Here is a 17,558-nt window from a genome sequence, read left to right on the forward strand (position 1 = left end):
CTTCTCTTGACCAAATCTGGAACACTAGTTTTGCCCATTGCTTTCTGTTTTTCTCCAAGCCTAGCTAAGGGTTTGGTAATTTAGTTCAGTTAGGTACTTTCCTTCTGGTTGCAATCTTCCTTCAGTCCTAATATTTTATTATTCTGGGAAAGTGCAAGAGCTTATATGCACAAATATAGACTATAGAGTTTTAAAATAAAGCAAAATGTTATATCAAGTCAAGTGTAACAGCATCTGGTTATATGTGTATATCAAATCAGCAACTGTGTTTCCAGAAAAGCTAGATGAGGCTGAGGAACAGAAGGATCCTCCAGTTACCTTCAGACTAAGAATCTCACAGCTTATCAATTAACAACCTTTTACTGAAGGAAATTACTGGAGTTCTTGCATTTTCTAGTTAGTAATTTTCATATGCTAGAGAAAGTGGAACTTGACTAATTATACTTAGTTTGCATTTTAAAGGCTACTCCAAAATATTTGAAAGAGTTTAGGGGACTTCCCTGATGGTCCAGTGGTTAGGAATCCATCTTGCAATGCAGAGGACATAGGTTTGATCCCTGGTCGGGGAACTAAGACCCCACATAACCTGGAAGCAACTAAGCCCACAAGCCACAACTACTGAGTTCGAGCAACCAAAGACCCTGCATGCTGCAACTAAGACCCAAGGCAGCCAAATTAATAATCAATAAATTTCAAAAATAAGTAAGTTTAGGATATCTTTCTTAGATCAGGTGTACATTCACAGCAACAAAACCATTCCTGAACAGTAGCTATTCAGCCATTTTAAGCTAGCTGTGGGCTGTTTTGTATGTGCTGTGCTTAACTGCTCAGTTCTGTCCAACTCTTTGCGACCCCATGGACTGTAGCCCACCAGGCCCCTTTGTCTGTGGGTATTCTCCAAGCAAGAATACTGGAGTGGGTTCAAGGAGTTTGGAAGATTTATGTTTACGTTACTGCTTTGACTGAACTGGCATTTTAGAAGACTTTTGGAATCTCCAAATTAATAGGTAAAGTTTAGAGAGTAAGGACACTTTGGGCATTGATTATATGATCAATGTTTTCTGCCAAATACAAGTAAAGACAATTTCATTGGTTCCAGTGCAGGTCACATTTCATTGACAATCCCATGGCTTTAGTAGGTGAGGTTTTACTGAATCAGATGGTAGAACAATGAAATTAATGATGAAATCCCTGATGAAATCTGTTTTCTTCCTGGTTTTAAAAATAATCATTTATCTGTTGTTTTTGAAGCAGTGGCTATTAGAGGTGTGGATTCATTGAGCTGGATTATTTATTGTAGAGAAAGTTAATGTTATAACCAGAGCAGTGAACTGCTGTTTACATTTATTAGGAAATGGTGATTGTTTGGGTTTTATTTTTATTTTCATTTTTTATCACTAGTCTTATGTACGGTCAAAACTGTCAAGAGAGTACCTTAGGAGGAGTGTAAGGTAGACAAGCTTGCTGTCTACAGGACTATGTCCAAGGAAGAGTTCCATTTAACAAACAGTTATAGTCTCAACAGACACGTACCTTCAGAAAGGGCTATTTTCTTTGTTTGTGCTTTTTGACCACTGACATTTATTTTCATTTTTTAACTTTCTATTTTGAAATAATTATAGATTTGCAGGAAGTTACAAAAATAGTACACAGAGGTCCTTAAGAACCCTTCACTCCGTTTTCCCCAGTGGTAATATCTTATATAACTACAGTTGCTGCTGCTGCTGAGTCGCTTCAGTCTCGTCCGACTCTATGTGACCCCATAGACGGCAGCCCACCAGACTCCCCAGTCTCTGGGATTCTCCAGGCAAGAACACTGGAGTGGGTTGCCGTTTCTTTCTCCAATGCATGAAAGTGAAAAGCGAAGGTGAAGTTGCTCAGTCGTGTCCAACTCTTCACAACCCCATGGACTGCAGCCTACCAGGCTCCTCCATCCATGGGATTTTCCAGGCAAGAGTACTGGAGTGGCGTGCCATCGCCTTCTCCTATCACTACAGTACACCACAGTACACCATCAAAACCCAAGAAATCAACTTTGGTACAACCCACAGATCTTATTCATGTAGGAAAGACTTTTTAAAACAAGAAATAATTCATAACAACCACAGTCGTCTTCTAAAACCTGACCTTCTTACAGGCAAGAACCTGAGTGTTGTTTATTGACACTTCTCCACACTTTTCAGAGACAAACTCACAGGGAACTGAACGCTTTAGAAAAAACTACGTTTCTTCTATAAGATTATCTTCACAAAGTACAGCATGTTGAGGACAGAACATTATTGTTTCCTTTCATGAAGTATACAAAAGCTAAATGGAAAAACCATACGGGAAGGTAGAAATCAGTTTGCACAAAGTACTTAGAAAGCTGAGTGAGGCAGGAATTCTCTTTCTCGCTCCATTATATAAGAAGCCTTTCAAGACAGAGGATATTGTTTGTTATTTCCCCATATAGGATTTGCCTGAAAAGTCACAGGTGTGTGGCAGCAAGATAGGAATTTTCAAACAATAGTTTTCCTCAGAGTAACCTTCAACTCACTGAGATATAACCTCTTCTTAATGAAACCACTGAGTTTTCCCTTTTCCCCTTTTTCTTAGTTAACTGTTTTCAAGTTTGATCCATATATATACATATATTAGTGTATATATATATGTATATTGGTAATATATGTATATTAGTGACTTCGCAGCATATATATATATCGCAAATTTTGTAGGAGGAGGCAAGTCACACACACACAAGTTGTTTTGTGTTGTTGTTTTTTTCATGGTGTACTTAAAATGGTGGCCCTAGTGATAAAGAACCCACCGGCCAGTGCAGGAGACATAAGAGACACAGGTTTGATTGGGAAGATCCCCTGGAGAAGGGAATGGTAACCCACTCCAGTACTCTTGCCTGGAAAATCCCATGGACAGAGGAGCCTGGCAGGCTACAGTCCATAGGGTCACAAAGAGTCAGACACAACTGAAGCGACTTAGCACGCACACACACACTTAAGCTATTTTGAGCGCAAACGCCCAAATATTCTGAGGTGAATACAGTGCTTTACTTGTCAAAATTTTTATTAGCCACAAGATATTATTGAGGTATAAGTGACTTACCTCCCTGTGTAAGTTTAAGGCATACAGCATGAAGGTTTGATTTTCATATGTAGATTGTGAAATGATTACCACAATAAGTTGAGCTAACATTCATCTTTTCTTATAGATAAAACAGAAAGAAGAAAAGAATAAAGGGACAAACAATTTCTCTTTGTGATGAGAACTTACAGGATTTCCTGTCTTAACTTCCTATCGATATATATCATACAGCAGTGTTAGCTGTGCTGGATTCCTTAATTCAGTCACTCAGTCGTGCCCAACTCTTTGCAACCCCATGAATCGCAGCATGCCAGGCCTCCCTGTCCATCACCAACTCCCAGAGTTCACCCAAACTCATGTGCATCGAGTGGGTGATGCCATCCAGCCATCTCGTCTTCTGTCATCCCCTTCTCCTCCTGCCCCCAATCTCTCCCAGTATCAGAGTCTTTTCCAATGAGTCAACTCTTCGCATGAGGTGGCCAAAGTACTGGAGTTTCAGCTTTAGCATCAGTCCTTCCAAAGAACACCCAGGCCTGATCTCTTTTAGAATGGACTGGTTGGATCTCCTTGCAGTCCAAGGGACTCTCAGGAGTCTTCTCCAACACCGCAGTTCAAAAGCATCAATTTTTCGGCATTTAGCTTTCTTCACAGTCCAACTCTCACATCCATACATGACTACTGGAACAACCATAGCCTTGACTAGACGGACCTTTGCTGGCAAAGTAATATCTCTGCTTTTGAATATGCTGTCTAGGTTGGTCATAACTTTCCTTCCAAGGAGTAAGTGTCTTTTAATTTCATGGCTGCAATAACCATCTGCAGTGATTTTGGAGCCCCCAAAATAAAGTCTGACACTGTTTCCACTGTTTCCCCATCTATTTCCCATGAAGTGACGGGACCAGATGCCATGATCTTAGTTTTCTGAATGTTGAGCTTCAAGCCAACTTTTTCAATCTCGTCTTTCACTTTCAAGAGGCTTTTTAGTTCCTCTTCACTTTCTGCCGTAAGGGTGGTGTCATCTGCATATCTGAGGTTATTGATATTTCTCCCAGCAATCTTGATTCCAGCTTGTGCTTCTTCCAGCCCAGAGTTTCTCATGATGTACTCTGCATATAAGTTAAATAAGCAGGGTGACAATATACAGCCTTGACGTACTCTTTTGTATTCCTAGTACTTACTTATTTTTTAACTAGAAGTTATTAGCAATGAATTTAGTTTTGTGGGAAAAGGATGGAACACTGTAAATACAGAAGTTCTACCTTAAGGTCAATGATAAACCTGATACCATCTAAAATAGATCCAAGACTGGTTTGAAGTTTCAGCTAGAATTTCATGCAGCATACTTTTTGTGTCTTAAGTCTTAATGCTGGTTGATAGAAGGAAAAGTAAACTGCTTTCTAATAACCAATTATCACAGAAGGCTTTCTGCTCAAAATATAGATGTATTTTATTCTTGGATTCCTCTGTTTTTGAAGGGTTCAGTGTTTATTGGAGGGAGGTTTATGTCAATTATCTAATCAGAAGCAGACCCCAGGCTCTGCCAGAGATATTTTGGAATGTACGATCTACTTCAAAGGAAGGTTCCATGTCTCTATACCCAGATGAACCCAATTTTTCATAGTGAAGACCAAGGTAATTAGATTTTCTTTTTCAGAGCAAAAATTATTTTTAGGTTGAATTTAATGGGTCATATTTCTCTGCTCAGTAAATCTTGCAATTATCACTCCTCTCTGGAAAATGTAACTGGATGACCCACCAGTGTGCCAGAGCTTCTGTGGGTCACCACAGAAGCAGGACAGATGGCAGCCACGCTCCAGGAAGCCCCTGGATGCAGTCTGAGGCTGGTGTCTATGGCACTCTCCAAGATCAAAACCAAGCCACCAACTGATGGCAGTAGTCCACATGCCACCATTTTTTTTTGTTTGGAATGGAAAACTTTAGGAGGAAAAAGACAGGAGACTGGATGCCAGGAGTATGTGGTAGACATTTTAACCATGTTCAGTCACTGGAGAAAGTCTGAACTGACCACTCTAAAGAGGGCCTTTCTTTGAAAGGAAAGGCAGTAGGTCCAGATCTAAATTCTAGACATATGTCTTCTTCCCCTCTCTCCTCTATAAGCTCTTCTGATACTGTACAAAGCAAGAGGAACCGAGGACAGGGAATCTGACCAGACGGAAGAGTGACCCCAGGTGAGGCCCAGGAGAAAGAACCAAGGCCCTAGCGTGGAGAATATACTTGAGGCACAAATGGCTCTCTCTGGGAAATTAAAAAAGATTCTCCATGCCATTCCGCACCCTCTTACTCCACTACCTGAAGTCTCAGCTTAGATGTCACTTCCTCAGGAAAGCTTAACAGGCTCATGTTTGGCTGATGGCCTTCTCTGTGCTCTGACAGTGCGCGATTCTTTCTCTATAGCAAGATTATCACACTGCATTGTGATATTCGATTTTCATACCCCTAGTAGACGTCGCACTTAAGAGGACTGGGACAATGTCTCTCACGTTTATAGCTTTATTCTCAGTGCTCCTCGCACTGTATCTAGTGCGATAGTAAATACTCACTACAAATGTGCTGTTTTGAGTTGGTGTAGTGAAGCACAAGTGAGATCCACACCCTTAGTGTTTGGAATACTCAAAACTCCTTAACAAAAGTACTTGCTTACCCTCAGAACCTCAATCCAGTCCAGTCATGTTGAAATCCTCTCTATAAAGTTTTGGAAAGTTCAGTCAACAGCTAAGAAGCCGTTGTAAAATCACTGTGGAGCCTCACAATAACTGCACATAAAATACATTGTTTTAATCATACGTATTATTTTTTCATCATAAAGTCCCTGTAGAGATGGAAAAGGAAAAATAGCTTTAATTTCATAAGTGAAGAGAGTCAGACCTCATAGTAGAGAATTGTCAACCAAGGTTGTAAAAACTGACCAGCCTATTTGCGGCACCTCCCAGACATGGCATCCCATAGTTCTGCATGCTCTAGTTAACTGCCGCTTGAATATCCCTCTGCCGCCAGTGGCCAGTCTTTCTTGCCCAATGGAAAGAATGGTGGAACACTAATAATCCCCGCAAATAAAAGTTTCTGTTTCTCTAGTCATCTTTCAAGTTTTAAAGAAAGGATTAAGAGAGCCATGAAAATATACCTGAAAAGATAACAGGAACTGAAATAATGGGTCTCGTGAAAATCAGACGTGGTCTTATAATTTTGTTAACGTGCTTATTTTTCAGCCTTCTACACAGTTCAGCTTTGATTTTCAGGAGAATTTGAATCTAAAAAGGGAACTTGGAGTCATGTCTCTTTACATATATAATAACCAGAAACTTCTAAGCCATAGTCTAAGTGTAACTTCAGTCCATATTGATGAGAGTAGTTGGGTAGTCTGTCTACACTGTAGTGAGATTAAACTGACTGATCTGATGATTTTGACCCTGTGTAGATGGACAGTGGGACTTCCCAGTTAGCACTAGTGGTAAAGAACCCTCCTGCCAATGCAGGAGACGTAAGAGACGCAGGTTCCCTGGGTCAGGAAGACCCTCTGGAGGAGGGTATGGCAACCCACTCCAGTTTTCTTGCCTGGAGAATCCCATGGACAGAGGAGCCTGGTGGGCTACAGGCCCTAGGATCACAGAGTGAGACATGACTGAGACTTAGCACAGCACAGCACAGACGGACAGTAATCTGAAAGCTATGAATAGAGGAGCTGCCCTTTAAACCATGTTACTCCAAAGTCTATTGGTTTCTATAAGAAAATAGTTCTGTTTTTTAAAGGAAGATCAGTAAAATGTAAGAGAAATCTGACACTGGTAAAAATAAATAGAGCACATTTAGTCTTCCAGGTAAAATACTTCTGGGCCTAAAAGATTGCTGAAAGATATATGAAAGTCTAGATGTTGGATGATCCTATTCACATACTTTTGTGTGATATACAGAGTATTGAAAGAAAAGCTACAGTATAAAGTATATACAAAATAGTACACAAGATAGAGAAAAAGCATCTGGCTACTGGAAGACTTTTTGGCTGTATTATCCACTAGAAATGTTTAAACGATCTGAAGGTCTACCTTACAACTTTCAGTTCAGTTGCTCAGTCGTGTTTGACTCTTTGCAAACCCATGGCCTTCAGCATGCCAGGCTTCCCTGTCCATTACCTGGAGCTTGCTCAAACTCATGTCCATCAAATTAGTGATGCCATCCAACCAGCTCCTCCTCTGTCATCCCCTTCTTCTCCTGCCTTCAGTCTTTCCCAGCATGAGGGTCTTTTCAAATGAGTCAGTTCTTCGCATCAGGTGGCCAAAGTATTGGAGCTTCAGCTTCATTCTCAGTCCTTCCAATGAATATTCAGAACTGATTGCCTTTAGGATTGACTGGTTTGACCTCCTTGCAATCCAAGGTACTCTCAAGAGTCTTCTCCAACACCACAGTTCAAAAGTAACAATTCTTTGGTGCTCAGCTTTCTTTATAGTTTAACTCTCTTGCACATTTAGTGATTCACATAATTTAAAATGAGAATCCCTGTAGGCACTAGATGTCCATGGTTGCCTAATTTAAAAAAAAAAAATGTGTTACTTTGCAATTTTGCCCAATTTTTTTTTTCCTGGAAGGTAAGGTGGGAAGAAGCAGGGGGTGGTGGGATATGGTAGAAGTTTCAACTTTAAAATATATGTGAGCACTCCCATTATTTAAAAGAAGGTTCATAATGTAACATGTTGTTTTATATTAATCTTAGATTATATTTATAATTAAATATAAAACTAAGGCTAAACAACTGTTACTATTATGATTTAAAATGTAAATGTTGTAAACCTTAATAACTAAAAAATAATAATGATATTGTTTTAAAATAGGGAAGGAACTGTAAAACATGGTGTTAAGGAAACAAATTTCCCTATGTTTTGTAATAGAGAGTCAGGTAATGTCTAAAGATATCTATAGTGAAAACAACAGTTATAACCCCAGTCTGTCTATCTGTCTAGCCATCCATCTTTCCTTGTGTCCTTCAAAGATTTAGCATATAATTCTGATAAAAATGGGTAAACTTCAGCACATCAAATTCTACTGGCCAGACACTTGTAGGGGAAAGTCCTGAACTATTAACAAAATGAGAGTGAAAGTGAACACTGCTCGGTGGTGTCCAACTCTTTGTGACCCCATGGACAATGCAGTCCACGGAATTCTCCAGGTGAGAATACTGCAGTGGGTAGCCTTTCCCTTCTCCAGGGGATCGTCCCAAACCTGGGATCGAACCCAGGTCTCCTGCATTGCAGGCAGAATCTTTATCAGCTGAGATACCAGGGGAGCCCTGTTAATAAAATAGTTGAGACTAACAAAACAACTGACAATTTTGTGACTTTTCACCAAAAAGATGATGATGATGCTCAAGATGGTGTCAATCCTTGGGCAACTCTATCTTGTTTCAAGTACAGTACTGCTTGCTGAGTTAAAGTTATACATAGTAGGGAAATCAGAAATGTTCAGTTTTAGAATTTTGTATTTAATGAGATGCCAGTAGCTACCTTTTACTATTGAAATGTCTGCACTTAAAATGAGGTTTGCCTCATTTCCTCAGTATGTGGGAAAAATGTTATACTTCCTTGCTTTGTTCTGACAATCAATTTATTTGGTGAATGATAATGGGTAAATTGAATGAAGAGAGACTTTCTGGAATTTCTAGAATCATGCGTCTGAACAAGACATACATTTGATCAATTCACTTGTCAAATGTGTTGCCCAACATGGTATAAATAAGGCATGTAGTAGACTGACTGAGATTTTATTCTTCAGTTGAATGTCATATTATGGTGATTTTCATAAGAAATTTGATAACATTTAATGTTATAATTTTTTTAAAGAAAGACACTAACTAACACACTCCTGGAATGCTGTCAGTGTTGAATAATTGTCATATGAGTGAAAGCTAACACTATAAATAATCTATGACATGGACACCTCCTTGTATAATAGTATTTTGACTTTCTAAAACAGTGCCTTTTATCATCACCTTTTCAAACTTCCTTTCCAGATCTTAAAGCAACTTGTGCTACTTCATTTGAAGAGAATTAGGTATGTTTTATTGCATTTTTATTTGTTTATTTTTAATATAAAATTTTGACATTTATTCATTTATTTATTTGGCTGCTTTGGGTCTTAGCTGTGACACGTGGACTTAGTTGCCCTGCTACATGTGGGATCTTAGTTCCTCTTCCAGAGATTGAGCCCAAGTCCCCTGCATTGGAAGGCAGATTCTTAACCACTGGACCACCAGGAGAGTCCCTATTACATTTTTTATACTCAGCTTTCTATACTTGGTTATGTCTGTCTCCCTGTTTAAATTCTTTGAAGACAAAAACTGGGCCTTCATTGACCTTTGCTTTGCTCCCTCTCCACTATGACTAGTACAGTACTTTATATATGGACCCTCCAGACTCAGGTCAATAATTGTTGAGTTGCTTTGAGATGAAATTGTTGGATAGGTTTTTAGAAAACTTCCTGTGTAACAGGCCTGTGATAAAGCTCAAATATGATTGTGACAGAGAGTTTTGACACTATAAAGTTATAAACTGGTGTTCAGTTCAGTTCAGTTCAGTTGCTCAGTCGTGTCTGGCTCTTTGCGACACCATGGACTGCAGCATGCCAGGCCTCCCTGTCCATCACCAACTCCCAGAGTTTACTCAAACTCATGTCCATTGAGTCGGTGATGTCATCCAATCATCTCATCCTCTGTCGTCCCCTTTTCCTCCCGCCTTTAATCTTTCCCAGCATTAGGGTCTTTTCTAAGGAGTTAGTTCTTTGCATCAGGTGGCCAAAGTATTGGAGTTTCAGCTTCAACATCAGTGCTTCCAATGAATATTCAGGACTGATTTCCTTTAAGATGGACTGGTTGGATCTCCTTGCAGTCCAAGGGACTCTCAAGAGTCTTCTCCAACACCACAGTTCAAAAGCATCAGTTCTTCGGCAATCAGCTTTCTTTATAGTCCAACTCTTACATCCATATATAACTACTGGAAAACCCGTAGCTTTGACTAGACGGGCCTTTGTTGACAAAGTAATGTCTCTGCTTTTTAAAGACATTTTTCATCATTTAAGCTTCGAGCATGTGATACGTGACTGAATGGAATTCCTGGAGAACTGTATTAATGTGTTCCAAAGACCTGAATCCTGAGGAAAGGATTAGGAGTGCACCTTCAGAGATGCAGCCTAGTTTCACCCCAAAGACCCCACAGAGACTGAGACAGAACTGTGTCTGAGCATCTCCTGTGGAGGCACAGGTCAGCAGTGGACTGCCACAGGGCTAGGGGCTCTGGGTGCAGCAGGCCTGGGTATGGCATAAGTCCTCTTGGACGAGGTCGCCATTAACCCCACCACAGAGCTGCCAGAACTTACACAGGACTGGTAAATAGGCTCTTAGAGGCACAAACAGAAACTTGTGTGCACCAGGACCCAGGAGAAAGGAGCAGGGACCACACAAGAGACTGACCCAGACTTTCCGGGGAGTGTCCAGGAGTCTCTGCAGAGGCGTGGGTTGTGGTGGTCTGCTGCAGGGTTGGGGGCACTGAATGCAGCAGTGTGTGCATGGGACCTTCTGAAGGAGGTCACCATTATCTTCATTACCTACATAGTTTGGCCTCAGGTCAAATAACAGGGAGGGGACACAGCCCTGCCCTTCGATAGAAACTGGTGTTAGTGGTTATTATCATATCTATCTGTAGATTGGAAAGTTTAACTTTGGAGCCCTTAAGCAAAAATTCTAGCAAGTCTCCATTTATCTCACTTATCCATTATCATTTACTAATCTCTGTGGGTCATCCTATCAACCCCAACTGTCCCCTCATCTATGTTCCTTGAAATGCCAGAGTTGCTAAAGGCTTGGGGAAGGTTTGGTTTTCATATTATCTTCTTGTGTACACCCTGACATCATCTTAAAAGTACCATTGGTATAATACTTACATAAAAGGTGTTTATGAGGACAAAATCAAACAAATAACTAAAGACTTAAGCACTCAATATGCTTCCCAGATGGCTCAGTGGTAAAGGAGACGTGGGTTCGATCCCTGGTCAGGAAGATCCCCTGGAAAAGGAAATGGCAATCCATTCCAGTATTCTTACCTGGGAAATCCCATGAACGGAGGAGCCTGGCAGGCTGCAGTCCACGAGGTCACAAGGAGTTGAACACGACTTAGAGACTAAACAGCAACAGCCAGCACTCAATAGAATGAATACAGAAGAGATTTTTGCATGTTTCACAGATTTTACAGGGCAGCACACATCTGCTTGAAAAGTAAAAAATTCAGCCCTTTAGATGACTGATTCCAAATTGTCGAACATTAGGTATCTTGTCATCTGCATCTGGTTGATAGAATGTGAATCCTCCCCAACACCCTTTTTTTTCCTTTTGCCAGATGGCTTCAGCCATAGATAAAGCATGGACTTTTCCATGTTTCACATGGTACTTGATGTTGTAGAATTCCGTTTTTGTGCTGTTCTTTTCTCCCCTCTTGCTATTGCCTGGATCTCATTAGAAACCATTAGTGATGTAATACTAAACCTATGGAATCTTAAACATGCTTTTAAAATCCTGTGGAATAAAGATGTCTCCTACCAAACCAAGAATGCAGTGGGAATAGACAAAGTTAAGTTTCTTTAAGAAAAAATGACTCATTTCATAGTTTCCAAACTGTTTTGACTGAAGCCTCTCAAAATAAACTTTCTGCACTATGCAGCCTTTGATGTCTGACTTTGAAAAAAAAAAATCATTTCTAAAGATACAATTCAGTCTTTTTTGGGTGTTCATGTATTTTTGCAGATTAACCTACTTTTATTTCAACCAGTGAATGACACAATATTAAATAGCCATCAGACTAAAAAAGAAAAGTATGTTTGAAGTGGTCTTAACTCCTACATAAACCAAATGTAAAGAACATGCCATATGACTTTTTAAATTACCACAAAAATAGAATTTCCAGAACATTACCAGAAAGGGGATTTGGTCCATTAAGAATAACAAAACAGAGTAGATGTCATGAAAGTGGAAGATTAGGAGTGCAGTTAAGCTTAGTAATGATATTTTTGATTCATATGCTATTTCCTAGGCTAGGCAACATTTTTAATTTTTCACAGTCCTGAACCTTAATCCTTGAAGGGTAATTCAAGTTTCGGAGCTTACATGCCGCAATTTGTTTGGGGTGGCGATTTGCCATTGACTTGCCTCCGGCTTCTTTCGTGCTCTTCCAGCTGGGGGACTCAAAGGTGGTCATTTATTAAGTCCAGGTCTACATATGGCCACTGAAATAACTGGCTTTCAATCAAACCTTTATAAAAAAATCCAAACAACCAGTTCTTGTGCAGTTGATCAGATTGATTTAAGACATCAATTGCTTCTGTTCAAACAACAGTGAATGAAATAACTGGGTAACTGAACAACCTTTTCTTTCTTTCTTTAATTCTTTTTTTTTTTTTCTTTTTGAGTGTTTCCCTTTGGAGCAGTGGGAAGGAGCTAGATTAAGATGTGCATTCTAGTTCCAACTCTTCCACCTCTATCTGATGCTTAGCGAGTTCCTTAACCTCTCAAGCCTGTGCTTTCTCATCTACAAGTAGAGAGAAAAAACACTCTCCTCGTGGGTTTGTCTGAAACATTAAAAGAGAGATGTATGGCATTTGACACACACTTCAGTCAGTTCACTTCAGTCGCTCAGTCGTGTCCGACTCTTTGCGACCCCATGAACTGCAGCACGCCAGGCCTCCCTGTCCATCACCAGCTCCCGGAGTTCACTCAAACTCACATTCATCGAGTCAGTGATGCCATCCAGCCATCTCATCCTCTGTCGTCCCCTTCTCCTCCTGCCCCCAATCCCTTCCAGCATCAGAGCCTTTTCCAATGAGTCAACTCTTCACATGAGGTGGCCAAAGTACTGGAGTTTCAGCTTTAGCATCATTCCTTCCAAAGAACACCCAGGGCTGATCTCCTTCAGAATGGACTGGTTGGATCTCCTTGCCATCCAAGGGACTCTCAAGAGTCTTCTCCAACACCACAGTTCAAAAGCATCAATTCTTCGGTGCTCAGCTTTCTTCACAGTCCAACTCTCACATCCATACCTGACCACTGGAAAAACCATAGCCTTGACTAGACGGACCTTTGTTGGCAAAGTAATGTCTCTGCTTTTGAATATGCTATCTAGGTTGGTCATAACTTTCCTTCCAAAGACACACACTTAGCATATGGTAAATATAAATTTCTTTCCAGTTGCCTGAATGTTATATACGTAGCATCTTCTGCTTTTTCACTTTCCACTGCAATGATAATGTCTCAATAAAAAAGTGAAGAGAATATTTGACACTCAAGTCATTAGACTATTACAAATATCAGAATCTAAGATATATCTCACTTGGTCAAATCCAAGTTCTATAGCTGGATGTCTGAGATAATGGCAAGAAGGGACTATTGTTGGAATTTATGTTATATTATGAAACCTGTACATTCTCTAGAACTTAGTGTTATCCTCAAGCCTTCTTTTTCTTTCCTTTCTTTCCGAGGCCCTTTCAAGTCTATTATCCGGTAATATCTCTAAACTCTTCTTGAACCGATATGCATTTTTAGCCTGGCACCAGCACTGCAAGTAATGTTTTCCAAGTGTTTACTACCCATAATTTGAAGAGGTTCTTCTATTATTTGGCCTGAAACTGTCATTTCAAAGCATCAAAACTGAGATAAAGCAGGGACTGGGAGATGGGAAAAAGGCAAGACAACTAATATTTATAAGATGACAGAAAGTTTAATAGAAAATGAATGGGGTCATACATTCTGGTAGGCTTGGACTTCATTCCATTCTTGGACTCTGTTTCATTCTACTTCATAGGGTTGTTAAGAGGATGCTATGTACCCAGTTAAACTTCGCTAATGCCAGTAGACAGTTAATTTTGGATTCCTTCTTTCAAACCATTTATTTTAATGAGTAATTAAGGGAATTTCTCTTGTGATCCAGTGGTTAAAACACTGTGGTTGCCCGGCAGTGGGTGCAGGTTTGATCCTTGGTCTGGAGATTAAGATCCCACATACCATGTGGTGCGGCCAAAAAAGAAAAAGTAACTAAGGTAGTTTACGGTCTTTAAATTGCTATAAAATGTCTAAGTATTGAAGAGGGAGAGAAATTAGTATTGTTCTCTCTGTAAAGTGTCTGCCTACAATGCAGGAGACCCAGGTTTGATCCCTGGGTCAGGAAGATCCCCTGGAGAAGGAAATGGCACCCCACTCCAGTACTCTTGCCTGGAAAATCCCATGGATGGAGAAGCGTGGTAGGCTACAATCCATGGGGTCCCAAAGAGTCAGATATGACTGAGCAACTTCACTTTCTTTCTCTGTGTAAAGATAATTTCATAGCCTAACTTTCAGATTTGTAGAAAGTGAAAGTCGTTCAGCCGTGTCCTACTTTTTTCAACCCCATGGACTACACAAGTTCATGGAATTCTCCAGACCAGAATACTGGAGTGGGTAGCCAGCCCTTCCCTTCTCCAAGGGATCTTCCCAACCCAGGGATGGGACCCAGGTCTCCCACATTGCAAGTGGATTCTTACTTACCAGCTGAGTAAGTCTTATTTATATTATTTCCACCCCCACCCCCTGAATTATTGCTAACCATTTTTATTGCTAAGGGCATCTGCTCTAATACTTTAACATGGTGAGTCTCAAACTTTAACACTGGAATCATCTGGGGAACTTGTAAAACACAGTTTGCCATGCCCCTTCCCCCATCTCTAATTCAGTAGGTGTGGGGAGGGGCGCCAAAGTTTCACAATTTTGAGTAAATTTCTATATTATACTGATGCTGCTGGTCTGGGGACTACATCTTGAGGACCACTAGGGTGGTATTTTGTTCTAGATAAGCATCAAACCCCAAGAGCTAGGTCTCAAATTATGCCCAGGTGGCAATAACCTTCCCATGTCAAAGAAAAGAGAAAGGTGATTGGGAGGATCAAGGTTTCCTATGTTGTAGGCCTTCCTCAGGGTGAAAGTCCTCGTTCTTTCTGAGACAATCTTACTTTTAGCTGGATTTCAAGAAAAACGTGAGAAGCAGGAACTAAATCTTTATAAGGCAGTGTTAGTCACTCAGTCGTGTCCAACTCTTTGTGACCCATGGACTATAGCACACAAGGCTCCTCTGTCCATGGAATCCTCCAGGCAATAATACTGAAGTGGGCTCCATTCCTTTCTCTGGGGCAATCTACCCAAACCAGGGATAAAACCCGGGTTTACTGAATTACAGGCAGATTCTTAACCATCTGAGACACCTGAGCCACCGTGGAAAACCTTATAAGGTAGAGACAGGCCTAAGTTTGCTGTGTGTATAATATGTGTATTCTTTCAGAATAATATGGAGATTTGTTTTTTACTGAAGTCATTTGGAGTGGATTATTGGTCTATACAATTTATAAAATTATATTCAATCATACAATTAAAGAAAAGACCTCTATTTGCAAAATAGCCCAAAGTCATTTTATACTTACCAAAAAAAATGATCTTGGCACTTCTGTAGATAAATCTTCCAAATGATTTATGAATCATTAATAGCTCAGTTCTTAGACCCAGGGATTAGAATTAAGTGTTGTATCTGAGAAAGGATAACTCCACAGACTAACCAGAGATGATAGGACAGGTTGGAGACAAATAAATGCATCATTTCTAGATTCTTCACTGATTATCTTTTCATCTAAAGTTTCATTGTCACCATTTTAATTAAGATTTCAAGAATTACCAAACTTATTTCCTCCCTGACTCATCTCATTCTAGACACTGATTGTGAATCTTTCCAAACTATCATTTATATTTAAAAACCCTAATTCCTACTGACTGTTCCAAGAATAAAGTGTGAAATGGATATCCAAGGACCTAATCAATACAGCGTGCTTCCCCAACACTCCCAGCCATACTTTTGAATGTGCTCCCTCATGAATTTAACTTGTGCGTTTCTGCTCAAATGGCTTTGCTTTGTTCCTGAGCAAGAGTGAAATATCCTCACTCCTTTTTTTTTCTAGTTATCCTGAATCTTAACTCTTCCCTGAGAGCCAGTCTTCTCTGTGAAGCCTCTCCTCAGTACTGTGTGTGTGTGTGTGTGTGTGTGTGTGCTGAGTTGTTCAGTTGTGTCCAGCTCTTTGCACCTCCATGAACCATAGCCTGCCAAGCTCCTCTGTCCATGGAATTTTCCCAAAAGACAATACTGGAGCAGATAGCCGTTTCCTACTCCAAAGGATCTTCCCAACCCAGGGATCAAACCCACAGCTATTGCATCTCCTACACTGGCAGATGGATTGTTTACCACCGTGCCACCTGGGAAGCCTTCCTGAATACTGTGGCTCGTCTAATCCATAAATAGCAGAGCTCTTCCAATACACCCTTCATCCTTTTACCCTTGAGGAACTTGAGGTCTGCAGAGTTCATGACTTGCCCAAAGTCCCATGACCAGTTAGCAGTGTCACCAGAACCTAAAACTGAGGTCATTTAACATCTAGCCAGTACTTTCCATTACACAGCGACAGTTGTGTGAATTATTTAAACTAATCATAACCTTTTTTGTATTGTTGATTCATTGTTCATAAGTATGTAACCTGGAAATGACAAAGCTCTCCCTGGGTTATTGGGGCCTCAATCTCCATATATCTAGGAATCCCCACGAAAGAGAGTGCTGGGAATGCCTATGTTTTCCTGTCACCTCCTGCTCCAAATTCCTGTCATCTTCTTAGAATTTTCCACCCCTTCCTATCTCTCTCGGCTTCACCCTAGGCATGGAAAAACTCCTTTTTTCCTGATTCCCACAAAACTGTGCTGTTTAATAGACTATGATAAAAGGTTTGAAGTGTTAGAAGAACATCATGGTACAGCCCAGACTGGATCACAGTTTAAAACAAAATGTTAGACATGGTGGCCATGGGGCCTAAGGAGGAAGAGGGCAAATGAAAAGTTACCTGAGACTGGAATGGCTGCGGGGAAAAAAATCAGCTTTTTAGCTCTTTGCCTAATTCTCTCCCAAGCAACTTGGGGGTGGGGATTTGTTCACCTGTTACAGAAACAAAAATGATCAAAGTGTTCAATTTACATAAAACAAAACAGTCATCTGCCCTGGGCTTATGCTCTTTCTTAGTAGCTCTAAGTCACAACAAAAATGTTGATGTTAGTTTTTCTTTAACTTGGGCCAGACTGAATTTTTAGGCAGCACTCCATTCCTCAATGACCAAGGCAAATTTCCGAGGTCAATGGTATATTTTTCCCTTTGAATTTCTGCACAGGTAGTTAGGCAAAAGCCTCCAGCAGGAGTGTGCAGAAGGCCCTGAGATTAGGAAGAGAACAGATGCAGAACACGGGAGCTTGCTGACACTTACTGAGCGTTTCCTTCATGTTGGGTGTCATACTGCCATGTGATAGCTCATTTAGTTCCCACAACAACCGTGCAAAAGAGATGTTTTCCATCTTTACAGAGAAATTAAAACAGTCCACA

The 17,558-nt window shown here is 40.4% G+C and overlaps 1 protein-coding gene across 18 annotated transcripts in view; it reads left to right on the forward strand.

The window, feature by feature from the left end:
* CALD1 (caldesmon 1) overlaps positions 1-17,558 on the forward strand; it is a 235,953-nt gene that overhangs the window by 63,953 nt on the left and 154,442 nt on the right. For 10 of the 18 annotated variants that reach the window (XM_069588416.1, XM_069588418.1, XM_069588428.1 and 7 more), the window contains one exon: positions 9,098-9,138. The exons of the other annotated variants lie outside the window; for them this stretch is intronic. The gene's annotated coding sequence lies outside the window, so the exon portion shown is untranslated. The remainder of the gene's footprint in view (positions 1-9,097; positions 9,139-17,558) is intronic. 18 annotated transcript variants of the gene reach the window in all.

Source organism: Ovis canadensis, chromosome 4 (genome assembly GCF_042477335.2).
Source record: "Ovis canadensis isolate MfBH-ARS-UI-01 breed Bighorn chromosome 4, ARS-UI_OviCan_v2, whole genome shotgun sequence".
Taxonomy (NCBI): Eukaryota; Metazoa; Chordata; class Mammalia; order Artiodactyla; family Bovidae; genus Ovis; species Ovis canadensis.